We start from the raw sequence: 12,949 nt of genomic DNA on the forward strand, positions 1-12,949 counted from the left end.
ATTTCCTCAAAAATGGTGCCAAAATTTTGCCAAGACTCCCCCGGAAGATTTGACGGTGAAAACAGAAGGGTTTTTCATCAAAGGAAAGGAAATCAGGCCTCGACAAGTTGACCTGCGAAAAAACTTTTTTTGAAAAAATCCCTAACCCGCGCGGTCAGAATTTCACCAAAAATCTGACGTTCTCCAATTTCCTCAAAAATGGTGCCAAAATTTTGCCAAGACTCCCCCGAAAGATTAGGGGGTGATAACAGAAGGGTTTTTCATCAAAGGAAAGGAAATCAGGCCTCGACAAGTTGACCTGCGAAAAAACTTTTTTTGAAAAAATCCCTAACCCGCGCGGTCAGAATTTCACCAAAAATCTGACGTTCTCCAATTTCCTCAAAAATGGTGCCAAAATTTTGCCAAGACTCCCCCGGAACATTTGACGGTGAAAACAGAAGGGTTTTTCATCAAAGGAAAGGAAATCAGGCCTCGACAAGTTGACCTGCGAAAAAACTTTTTTTGAAAAAATCCCTAACCCGCGCGGTCAGAATTTCACCAAAAATCTGACGTTCTCCAATTTCCTCAAAAATGGTGCCAAAATTTTGCCAAGACTCCCCCGGAAGATTTGGCGGTGAAAACAGAAGGGTTTTTCATCAAAGGAAAGGAAATCAGGCCTCGACAAGTTGACCTGCGAAAAAACTTTTTTTGAAAAAATCCCTAACCCGCGCGGTCAGAATTTCACCAAAAATCTGACGTTCTCCAATTTCCTCAAAAATGGTGCCAAAATTTTGCCAAGACTCCCCCGGAAGCATTTGGGGGTGATAACAGAAGGGTTTTTCATCAAAGGAAAGGAAATCAGGCCTCGACAAGTTGACCTGCGAAAAAACTTTTTTTGAAAAAATCCCTAACCCGCGCGGTCAGAATTTCACCAAAAATCTGACGTTCTCCAATTTCCTCAAAAATGGTGCCAAAATTTTGCCAAGACTCCCCCGGAAGATTTGGCGGTGAAAACAGAAGGGTTTTTCATCAAAGGAAAGGAAATCAGGCCTCGACAAGTTGACCTGCGAAAAAACTTTTTTTGAAAAAATCCCTAACCCGCGCGGTCAGAATTTCACCAAAAATCTGACGTTCTCCAATTTCCTCAAAAATGGTGCCAAAATTTTGCCAAGACTCCCCCGGAAGCATTTGACGGTGAAACAGAAGGGTTTTTCATCAAAGGAAAGGAAATCAGGCCTCGACAAGTTGACCTGCGAAAAAACTTTTTTTAAAAAAAAATCCCTAACCCGCGCGGTCAGATTTTCACCAAAAATCTGACGTTCTCCAATTTCCTCAAAAATGGTGCCAAAATTTTGCCAAGACTCCCCCGGAAGCATTTGGCGGTGATAACAGAAGGGTTTTTCATCAAAGGAAAGGAAATCAGGCCTCGACAAGTTGACCTGCGAAAAAACTTTTTTTGAAAAAATCCCTAACCCGCGCGGTCAGAATTTCACCAAAAATCTGACGTTCTCCAATTTCCTCAAAAATGGTGCCAAAATTTTGCCAAGACTCCCCCGGAAGCATTTGGACGGTGAAAACAGAAGGGTTTTTCATCAAAGGAAAGGAAATCAGGCCTCGACAAGTTGACCTGCGAAAAAACTTTTTTTGAAAAAATCCCTAACCCGCGCGGTCAGAATTTCACCAAAAATCTGACGTTCTCCAATTTCCTCAAAAATGGTGCCAAAATTTTGCCAAGACTCCCCCGGAACATTTGACGGTGAAACAGAAGTGTTTTTCATCAAAGGAAAGGAAATCAGGCCTCGACAAGTTGACCTGCGAAAAAACTTTTTTTGAAAAAATCCCTAACCCGCGCGGTCAGAATTTCACCAAAAATCTGACGTTCTCCAATTTCCTCAAAAATGGTGCCAAAATTTTGCCAAGACTCCCCCGAAAGATTAGGGGGTGATAACAGAAGGGTTTTTCATCAAAGGAAAGGAAATCAGGCCTCGACAAGTTGACCTGCGAAAAAACTTTTTTTGAAAAAATCCCTAACCCGCGCGGTCAGAATTTCACCAAAAATCTGACGTTCTCCAATTTCCTCAAAAATGGTGCCAAAATTTTGCCAAGACTCCCCCGGAACATTTGACGGTGAAAACAGAAGGGTTTTTCATCAAAGGAAAGGAATCAGGCCTCGACAAGTTGACCTGCGAAAAAACTTTTTTTGAAAAAATCCCTAACCCGCGCGGTCAGAATTTCACCAAAAATCTGACGTTCTCCAATTTCCTCAAAAATGGTGCCAAAATTTTGCCAAGACTCCCCCGGAAGATTTGGCAGTGAAAACAGAAGGGTTTTTCATCAAAGGAAAGGAAATCAGGCCTCGACAAGTTGACCTGCGAAAAAACTTTTTTTGAAAAAATCCCTAACCCGCGCGGTCAGAATTTCACCAAAAATCTGACGTTCTCCAATTTCCTCAAAAATGGTGCCAAAATTTTGCCAAGACTCCCCCGAAAGATTAGGGGGTGATAACAGAAGGGTTTTTCATCAAAGGAAAGGAAATCAGGCCTCGACAAGTTGACCTGCGAAAAAACTTTTTTTGAAAAAATCCCTAACCCGCGCGGTCAGAATTTCACCAAAAATCTGACGTTCTCCAATTTCCTCAAAAATGGTGCCAAAATTTTGCCAAGACTCCCCCGGAAGATTTGGCGGTGAAAACAGAAGGGTTTTTCATCAAAGGAAAGGAAATCAGGCCTCGACAAGTTGACCTGCGAAAAAACTTTTTTTGAAAAAATCCCTAACCCGCGCGGTCAGAATTTCACCAAAAATCTGACGTTCTCCAATTTCCTCAAAAATGGTGCCAAAATTTTGCCAAGACTCCCCCGGAACATTTGACGGTGAAACAGAAGTGTTTTTCATCAAAGGAAAGGAAATCAGGCCTCGACAAGTTGACCTGCGAAAAAACTTTTTTTGAAAAAATCCCTAACCCGCGCGGTCAGAATTTCACCAAAAATCTGACGTTCTCCAATTTCCTCAAAAATGGTGCCAAAATTTTTCCAAGACTCCCCCGGAAAATTTGACGGTGATAACAGAAGGGTTTTTCATCAAAGGAAAGGAAATCAGGCCTCGACAAGTTGACCTGCGAAAAAACTTTTTTTGAAAAAATCCCTAACCCGCGCGGTCAGAATTTCACCAAAAATCTGACGTTCTCCAATTTCCTCAAAAATGGTGCCAAAATTTTGCCAAGACTCCCCCGGAACATTTGACGGTGAAAACAGAAGGGTTTTTCATCAAAGGAAAGGAAATCAGGCCTCGACAAGTTGACCTGCGAAAAAACTTTTTTTGAAAAAATCCCTAACCCGCGCGGTCAGAATTTCACCAAAAATCTGACGTTCTCCAATTTCCTCAAAAATGGTGCCAAAATTTTGCCAAGACTCCCCCGGAAGATTTGGCGGTGAAAACAGAAGGGTTTTTCATCAAAGGAAAGGAAATCAGGCCTCGACAAGTTGACCTGCGAAAAAACTTTTTTTGAAAAAATCCCTAACCCGCGCGGTCAGAATTTCACCAAAAATCTGACGTTCTCCAATTTCCTCAAAAATGGTGCCAAAATTTTGCCAAGACTCCCCCGCAGCATTTGGTGGTGATAACAGAAGGGTTTTTCATCAAAGGAAAGGAAATCAGGCCTCGACAAGTTGACCTGCGAAAAAACTTTTTTTGAAAAAATCCCTAACCCGCGCGGTCAGAATTTCACCAAAAATCTGACGTTCTCCAATTTCCTCAAAAATGGTGCCAAAATTTTGCCAAGACTCCCCCGGAAGATTTGGCGGTGAAAACAGAAGGGTTTTTCATCAAAGGAAAGGAAATCAGGCCTCGACAAGTTGACCTGCGAAAAAACTTTTTTTGAAAAAATCCCTAACCCGCGCGGTCAGAATTTCACCAAAAATCTGACGTTCTCCAATTTCCTCAAAAATGGTGCCAAAATTTTGCCAAGACTCCCCCGGAAGCATTTGACGGTGAAAACAGAAGGGTTTTTCATCAAAGAAAAGGAAATCAGGCCTCGACAAGTTGACCTGCGAAAAAACTTTTTTTGAAAAAATCCCTAACCCGCGCGGTCAGAATTTCACCAAAAATCTGACGTTCTCCAATTTCCTCAAAAATGGTGCCAAAATTTTGCCAAGACTCCCCCGGATACATTTGGCGGTGAAAACAGAAGGGTTTTTCATCAAAGGAAAGGAAATCAGGCCTCGACAAGTTGACCTGCGAAAAAACTTTTTTTGAAAAAATCCCTAACCCGCGCGGTCAGAATTTCACCAAAAATCTGACGTTCTCCAATTTCCTCAAAAATGGTGCCAAAATTTTGCCAAGACTCCCCCGGAAGATTTGGCGGTGAAAACAGAAGGGTTTTTCATCAAAGGAAAGGAAATCAGGCCTCGACAAGTTGACCTGCGAAAAAACTTTTTTTGAAAAAATCCCTAACCCGCGCGGTCAGAATTTCACCAAAAATCTGACGTTCTCCAATTTCCTCAAAAATGGTGCCAAAATTTTGCCAAGACTCCCCCGGAAGCATTTGGCGGTGAAAACAGAAGGGTTTTTCATCAAAGGAAAGGAAATCAGGCCTCGACAAGTTGACCTGCGAAAAAACTTTTTTTGAAAAAATCCCTAACCCACGCGGTCAGAATTTCACCAAAAATCTGACGTTCTCCAATTTCCTCAAAAATGGTGCCAAAATTTTGCCAAGACTCCCCCGGAACATTTGACGGTGAAACAGAAGTGTTTTTCATCAAAGGAAAGGAAATCAGGCCTCGACAAGTTGACCTGCGAAAAAACTTTTTTTGAAAAAATCCCTAACCCGCGCGGTCAGAATTTCACCAAAAATCTGACGTTCTCCAATTTCCTCAAAAATGGTGCCAAAATTTTGCCAAGACTCCCCCGGAACATTTGACGGTGAAAACAGAAGGGTTTTTCATCAAAGGAAAGGAAATCAGGCCTCGACAAGTTGACCTGCGAAAAAACTTTTTTTGAAAAAATCCCTAACCCGCGCGGTCAGAATTTCACCAAAAATCTGACGTTCTCCAATTTCCTCAAAAATGGTGCCAAAATTTTGCCAAGACTCCCCCGAAGCATTTGGCGGTGAAAACAGAAGGGTTTTTCATCAAAGGAAAGGAAATCAGGCCTCGACAAGTTGACCTGCGAAAAAACTTTTTTTGAAAAAATCCCTAACCCGCGCGGTCAGAATTTCACCAAAAATCTGACGTTCTCCAATTTCCTCAAAAATGGTGCCAAAATTTTGCCAAGACTCCCCCGGAACATTTGACGGTGAAAACAGAAGGGTTTTTCATCAAAGGAAAGGAAATCAGGCCTCGACAAGTTGACATGCGAAAAAACTTTTTTTGAAAAAATCCCTAACCCGCGCGGTCAGAATTTCACCAAAAATCTGACGTTCTCCAATTTCCTCAAAAATGGTGCCAAAATTTTGCCAAGACTCCCCCGGAAGATTTGGCGGTGAAAACAGAAGGGTTTTTCATCAAAGGAAAGGAAATCAGGCCTCGACAAGTTGACCTGCGAAAAAACTTTTTTTGAAAAAATCCCTAACCCGCGCGGTCAGAATTTCACCAAAAATCTGACGTTCTCCAATTTCCTCAAAAATGGTGCCAAAATTTTGCCAAGACTCCCCCGGAAGATTTGGCGGTGAAAACAGAAGGGTTTTTCATCAAAGGAAAGGAAATCAGGCCTCGACAAGTTGACCTGCGAAAAAACTTTTTTTGAAAAAATCCCTAACCCGCGCGGTCAGAATTTCACCAAAAATCTGACGTTCTCCAATTTCCTCAAAAATGGTGCCAAAATTTTGCCAAGACTCCCCCGGAACATTTGACGGTGAAAACAGAAGGGTTTTTCATCAAAGGAAAGGAAATCAGGCCTCGACAAGTTGACCTGCGAAAAAACTTTTTTTGAAAAAATCCCTAACCCGCGCGGTCAGAATTTCACCAAAAATCTGACGTTCTCCAATTTCCTCAAAAATGGTGCCAAAATTTTGCCAAGACTCCCCCGGCAGATTTGGCGGTGATAACAGAAGGGTTTTTCATCAAAGGAAAGGAAATCAGGCCTCGACAAGTTGACCTGCGAAAAAACTTTTTTTGAAAAAATCCCTAACCCGCGCGGTCAGAATTTCACCAAAAATCTGACGTTCTCCAATTTCCTCAAAAATGGTGCCAAAATTTTGCCAAGACTCCCCCGGAAGATTTGGCGGTGAAACAGAAGGGTTTTTCATCAAAGGAAAGGAAATCAGGCCTCGACAAGTTGACCTGCGAAAAAACTTTTTTTGAAAAAATCCCTAACCCGCGCGGTCAGAATTTCACCAAAAATCTGACGTTCTCCAATTTCCTCAAAAATGGTGCCAAAATTTTGCCAAGACTCCCCCGGAAGCATTTGACGGTGAAAACAGAAGGGTTTTTCATCAAAGGAAAGGAAATCAGGCCTCGACAAGTTGACCTGCGAAAAAACTTTTTTTGAAAAAATCCCTAACCCACGCGGTCAGAATTTCACCAAAAATCTGACGTTCTCCAATTTCCTCAAAAATGGTGCCAAAATTTTGCCAAGACTCCCCCGGAACATTTGACGGTGAAACAGAAGTGTTTTTCATCAAAGGAAAGGAAATCAGGCCTCGACAAGTTGACCTGCGAAAAAACTTTTTTTGAAAAAATCCCTAACCCGCGCGGTCAGAATTTCACCAAAAATCTGACGTTCTCCAATTTCCTCAAAAATGGTGCCAAAATTTTGCCAAGACTCCCCCGGAACATTTGACGGTGAAAACAGAAGGGTTTTTCATCAAAGGAAAGGAAATCAGGCCTCGACAAGTTGACCTGCGAAAAAACTTTTTTTGAAAAAATCCCTAACCCGCGCGGTCAGAATTTCACCAAAAATCTGACGTTCTCCAATTTCCTCAAAAATGGTGCCAAAATTTTGCCAAGACTCCCCCGCAGCATTTGGGGGTAATAACAGAAGGGTTTTTCATCAAAGGAAAGGAAATCAGGCCTCGACAAGTTGACCTGCGAAAAAACTTTTTTTGAAAAAATCCCTAACCCGCGCGGTCAGAATTTCACCAAAAATCTGACGTTCTCCAATTTCCTCAAAAATGGTGCCAAAATTTTGCCAAGACTCCCCCGGAACATTTGACGGTGAAAACAGAAGTGTTTTTCATCAAAGGAAAGGAAATCAGGCCTCGACAAGTTGACCTGCGAAAAAACTTTTTTTGAAAAAATCCCTAACCCGCGCGGTCAGAATTTCACCAAAAATCTGACGTTCTCCAATTTCCTCAAAAATGGTGCCAAAATTTTGCCAAGACTCCCCCGGAACATTTGACGGTGAAACAGAAGTGTTTTTCATCAAAGGAAAGGAAATCAGGCCTCGACAAGTTGACCTGCGAAAAAACTTTTTTTGAAAAAATCCCTAACCCGCGCGGTCAGAATTTCACCAAAAATCTGACGTTCTCCAATTTCCTCAAAAATGGTGCCAAAATTTTGCCAAGACTCCCCCGGAACATTTGACGGTGAAAACAGAAGGGTTTTTCATCAAAGGAAAGGAAATCAGGCCTCGACAAGTTGACCTGCGAAAAAACTTTTTTTGAAAAAATCCCTAACCCGCGCGGTCAGAATTTCACCAAAAATCTGACGTTCTCCAATTTCCTCAAAAATGGTGCCAAAATTTTGCCAAGACTCCCCCGCAGCATTTGGGGTGAATAACAGAAGGGTTTTTCATCAAAGGAAAAGGAAATCAGGCCTCGACAAGTTGACCTGCGAAAAAACTTTTTTTGAAAAAATCCCTAACCCGCGCGGTCAGAATTTCACCAAAAATCTGACGTTCTCCAATTTCCTCAAAAATGGTGCCAAAATTTTGCCAAGACTCCCCCGGAACATTTGACGGTGAAAACAGAAGTGTTTTTCATCAAAGGAAAGGAAATCAGGCCTCGACAAGTTGACCTGCGAAAAAACTTTTTTTGAAAAAATCCCTAACCCGCGCGGTCAGAATTTCACCAAAAATCTGACGTTCTCCAATTTCCTCAAAAATGGTGCCAAAATTTTGCCAAGACTCCCACGGAAAATTTGGCGGTGAAAACAGAAGGGTTTTTCATCAAAGGAAAGGAAATCAGGCCTCGACAAGTTGACCTGCGAAAAAACTTTTTTTGAAAAAATGCCTAACCCGCGCGGTCAAAATTTCACCAAAAATCTGACGTTCTCCAATTTCCTCAAAAATGGTGCCAAAATTTTGCCAAGACTCCCCCGGAACATTTGACGGTGAAACAGAAGTGTTTTTCATCAAAGGAAAGGAAATCAGGCCTCGACAAGTTGACCTGCGAAAAAACTTTTTTTAAAAAAATCCCTAACCCGCGCGGTCAGAATTTCACCAAAAATCTGACGTTCTCCAATTTCCTCAAAAATGGTGCCAAAATTTTGCCAAGACTCCCCCGGAACATTTGACGGTGAAACAGAAGTGTTTTTCATCAAAGGAAAGGAAATCAGGCCTCGACAAGTTGACCTGCGAAAAAACTTTTTTTGAAAAAATCCCTAACCCGCGCGGTCAGAATTTCACCAAAAATCTGACGTTCTCCAATTTCCTCAAAAATGGTGCCAAAATTTTGCCAAGACTCCAAAAATCTGACGTTCTCCAATTTCCTCAAAAATGGTGCCAAAATTTTGCCAAGACTCCCACGGAAAATTTGGCGGTGAAAACAGAAGGGTTTTTCATCAAAGGAAAGGAAATCAGGCCTCGACAAGTTGACCTGCGAAAAAACTTTTTTTGAAAAAATCCCTGACCCGCGCGGTCAGAATTTCACCAAAAATCTGACGTTCTCCAATTTCCTCAAAAATGGTGCCAAAATTTTGCCAAGACTCCCACGGAAAATCTGGCGGTGAAAACAGAAGGGTTTTTCATCAAAGGAAAGGAAATCAGGCCTCGACAAGTTGACCTGCGAAAAAACTTTTTTTGAAAAAATCCCTAACCCGCGCGGTCAGAATTTCACCAAAAATCTGACGTTCTCCAATTTCCTCAAAAATGGTGCCAAAATTTTGCCAAGACTCCAAAAATCTGACGTTCTCCAATTTCCTCAAAAATGGTGCCAAAATTTTGCCAAGACTCCCCCGCAGCATTTGGGGGTGATAACAGAAGGGTTTTTCATCAAAGAAAAGGAAATCAGGCCTCGACAAGTTGACCTGCGAAAAAACTTTTTTTGAAAAAATCCCTGACCCGCGCGGTCAGAATTTCACCAAAAATCTGACGTTCTCCAATTTCCTCAAAAATGGTGCCAAAATTTTGCCAAGACTCCCCCGGAACATTTGACGGTGAAAACAGAAGGGTTTTTCATCAAAGGAAAGGAAGTCAGGCCTCGACAAGTTGACCTGCGAAAAAACTTTTTTTGAAAAAATCCCTAACCCGCGCGGTCAGAATTTCACCAAAAATCTGACGTTCTCCAATGTCCTCAAAAATGGTGCCAAAATTTTGCCAAGACTCCCCCAGAAGATTTGGCAGTGAAAACAGAAGGGTTTTTCATCAAAGGAAAGGAAATCAGGCCTCGACAAGTTGACCTGCGAAAAAACTTTTTTTGAAAAAATCCCTAACCCGCGCGGTCAGAATTTCACCAAAAATCTGACGTTCTCCAATTTCCTCAAAAATGGTGCCAAAATTTTGCCAAGACTCCCCCGGAACATTTGACGGTGAAACAGAAGTGTTTTTCATCAAAGGAAAGGAAATCAGGCCTCGACAAGTTGACCTGCGAAAAAACTTTTTTTGAAAAAATCCCTAACCCGCGCGGTCAGAATTTCACCAAAAATCTGACGTTCTCCAATTTCCTCAAAAATGGTGCCAAAATTTTGCCAAGACTCCCCCGAAGATTTGGCAGGTGAAAACAGAAGGGTTTTTCATCAAAGGAAAGGAATTCAGGCCTCGACAAGTTGACCTGCGAAAAAACTTTTTTTGAAAAAATCCCTAACCCGCGCGGTCAGAATTTCACCAAAAATCTGACGTTCTCCAATTTCCTCAAAAATGGTGCCAAAATTTTGCCAAGACCCCCCGGAAGATTTGGCGGTGAAAACAGAAGGGTTTTTCATCAAAGGAAAGGAAATCAGGCCTCGACAAGTTGACCTGCGAAAAAACTTTTTTTGAAAAAATCCCTAACCCGCGCGGTCAGAATTTCACCAAAAATCTGACGTTCTCCAATTTCCTCAAAAATGGTGCCAAAATTTTGCCAAGACCCCCCGGAAGATTTGGCGGTGAAAACAGAAGGGTTTTTCATCAAAGGAAAGGAAATCAGGCCTCGACAAGTTGACCTGCGAAAAAACTTTTTTTGAAAAAATCCCTAACCCGCGCGGTCAGAATTTCACCAAAAATCTGACGTTCTCCAATTTCCTCAAAAATGGTGCCAAAATTTTGCCAAGACTCCCCCGGAACATTTGACGGTGAAACAGAAGTGTTTTTCATCAAAGGAAAGGAAATCAGGCCTCGACAAGTTGACCTGCGAAAAAACTTTTTTTGAAAAAATCCCTAACCCGCGCGGTCAGAATTTCACCAAAAATCTGACGTTCTCCAATTTCCTCAAAAATGGTGCCAAAATTTTGCCAATACTCCCCCGGAAGCATTTGACGGTGAAAACAGAAGGGTTTTTCATCAAAGGAAAGGAAGTCAGGCCTCGACAAGTTGACCTGCGAAAAAACTTTTTTTGAAAAAATCCCTAACCCGCGCGGTCAGAATTTCACCAAAAATCTGACGTTCTCCAATTTCCTCAAAAATGGTGCCAAAATTTTGCCAAGACTCCCCCGGAAGATTTGGCGGTGAAAACAGAAGGGTTTTTCATCAAAGGAAAGGAAATCAGGCCTCGACAAGTTGACCTGCGAAAAAACTTTTTTTGAAAAAATCCCTAACCCGCGCGGTCAGAATTTCACCAAAAATCTGACGTTCTCCAATTTCCTCAAAAATGGTGCCAAAATTTTGCCAAGACTCCCCTGGAAGATATGGTGGTGAAAACAGAAGGGTTTTTCATCAAAGGAAAGGAAATCAGGCCTCGACAAGTTGACCTGCGAAAAAACATTTTTTTGAAAAAAATCCCTAACCCGCGCGGTCAGAATTTCACCAAAAATCTGACGTTCTCCAATTTCCTCAAAAATGGTGCCAAAATTTTGCCAAGACTCCCCCGGAAGATTTGGCAGTGAAAACAGAAGGGTTTTTCATCAAAGGAAAGGAAATCAGGCCTCGACAAGTTGACCTGCGAAAAAACTTTTTTTGAAAAAATCCCTAACCCGCGCGGTCAGAATTTCACCAAAAATCTGACGTTCTCCAATTTCCTCAAAATGGTGCCAAAATTTTGCCAAGACTCCCCCGGAACATTTGACGGTGAAACAGAAGTGTTTTTCATCAAAGGAAAGGAAATCAGGCCTCGACAAGTTGACCTGCGAAAAAACTTTTTTTGAAAAAATCCCTAACCCGCGCGGTCAGAATTTCACCAAAAATCTGACGTTCTCCAATTTCCTCAAAAATGGTGCCAAAATTTTGCCAAGACTCCCCCGGAACATTTGACGGTGAAAACAGAAGGGTTTTTCATCAAAGGAAAGGAAATCAGGCCTCGACAAGTTGACCTGCGAAAAAACTTTTTTTGAAAAAATCCCTAACCCGCGCGGTCAGAATTTCACCAAAAATCTGACGTTCTCCAATTTCCTCAAAAATGGTGCCAAAATTTTGCCAAGACTCCCCCAGAAGATTTGGCAGTGAAAACAGAAGGGTTTTTCATCAAAGGAAAGGAAATCAGGCCTCGACAAGTTGACCTGCGAAAAAACTTTTTTTGAAAAAATCCCTAACCCGCGCGGTCAGAATTTCACCAAAAATCTGACGTTCTCCAATTTCCTCAAAAATGGTGCCAAAATTTTGCCAAGACTCCCCCGGAACATTTGACGGTGAAACAGAAGTGTTTTTCATCAAAGGAAAGGAAATCAGGCCTCGACAAGTTGACCTGCGAAAAAACTTTTTTTGAAAAAATCCCTAACCCGCGCGGTCAGAATTTCACCAAAAATCTGACGTTCTCCAATTTCCTCAAAAATGGTGCCAAAATTTTGCCAAGACTCCCCCGGAACATTTGACGGTGAAAACAGAAGGGTTTTTCATCAAAGGAAAGGAAATCAGGCCTCGACAAGTTGACCTGCGAAAAAACTTTTTTTGAAAAAATCCCTAACCCGCGCGGTCAGAATTTCACCAAAAATCTGACGTTCTCCAATTTCCTCAAAAATGGTGCCAAAATTTTGCCAAGACTCCCCCGAAGATTTGGCAAGTGAAAACAGAAGGGTTTTTCATCAAAGGAAAGGAAATCAGGCCTCGACAAGTTGACCTGCGAAAAAACTTTTTTTGAAAAAATCCCTAACCCGCGCGGTCAGAATTTCACCAAAAATCTGACGTTCTCCAATTTCCTCAAAAATGGTGCCAAAATTTTGCCAAGACTCCCCCGGAAGATTTGGCGGTGAAAACAGAAGGGTTTTTCATCAAAGGAAAGGAAATCAGGCCTCGACAAGTTGACCTGCGAAAAAACTTTTTTTGAAAAAATCCCTAACCCGCGCGGTCAGAATTTCACCAAAAATCTGACGTTCTCCAATTTCCTCAAAAATGGTGCCAAAATTTTGCCAAGACTCCCCCGGAACATTTGACGGTGAAACAGAAGTGTTTTTCATCAAAGGAAAGGAAATCAGGCCTCGACAAGTTGACCTGCGAAAAAACTTTTTTTGAAAAAATCCCTAACCCGCGCGGTCAGAATTTCACCAAAAATCTGACGTTCTCCAATTTCCTCAAAAATGGTGCCAAAATTTTGCCAAGACTCCCCCAGAAGATTTGGCAGGTGAAAACAGAAGGGTTTTTCATCAAAGGAAAGGAAATCAGGCCTCGACAAGTTGACCTGCGAAAAAACTTTTTTTGAAAAAATCCCTAACCCGCGCGGTCAGAATTTCACCAAAAATCTGACGTTCTCCAA

The sequence above is a fragment of the Lacerta agilis genome, chromosome 9 (genome assembly GCF_009819535.1).
Source record: "Lacerta agilis isolate rLacAgi1 chromosome 9, rLacAgi1.pri, whole genome shotgun sequence".
NCBI classification, from domain to species: Eukaryota; Metazoa; Chordata; class Lepidosauria; order Squamata; family Lacertidae; genus Lacerta; species Lacerta agilis.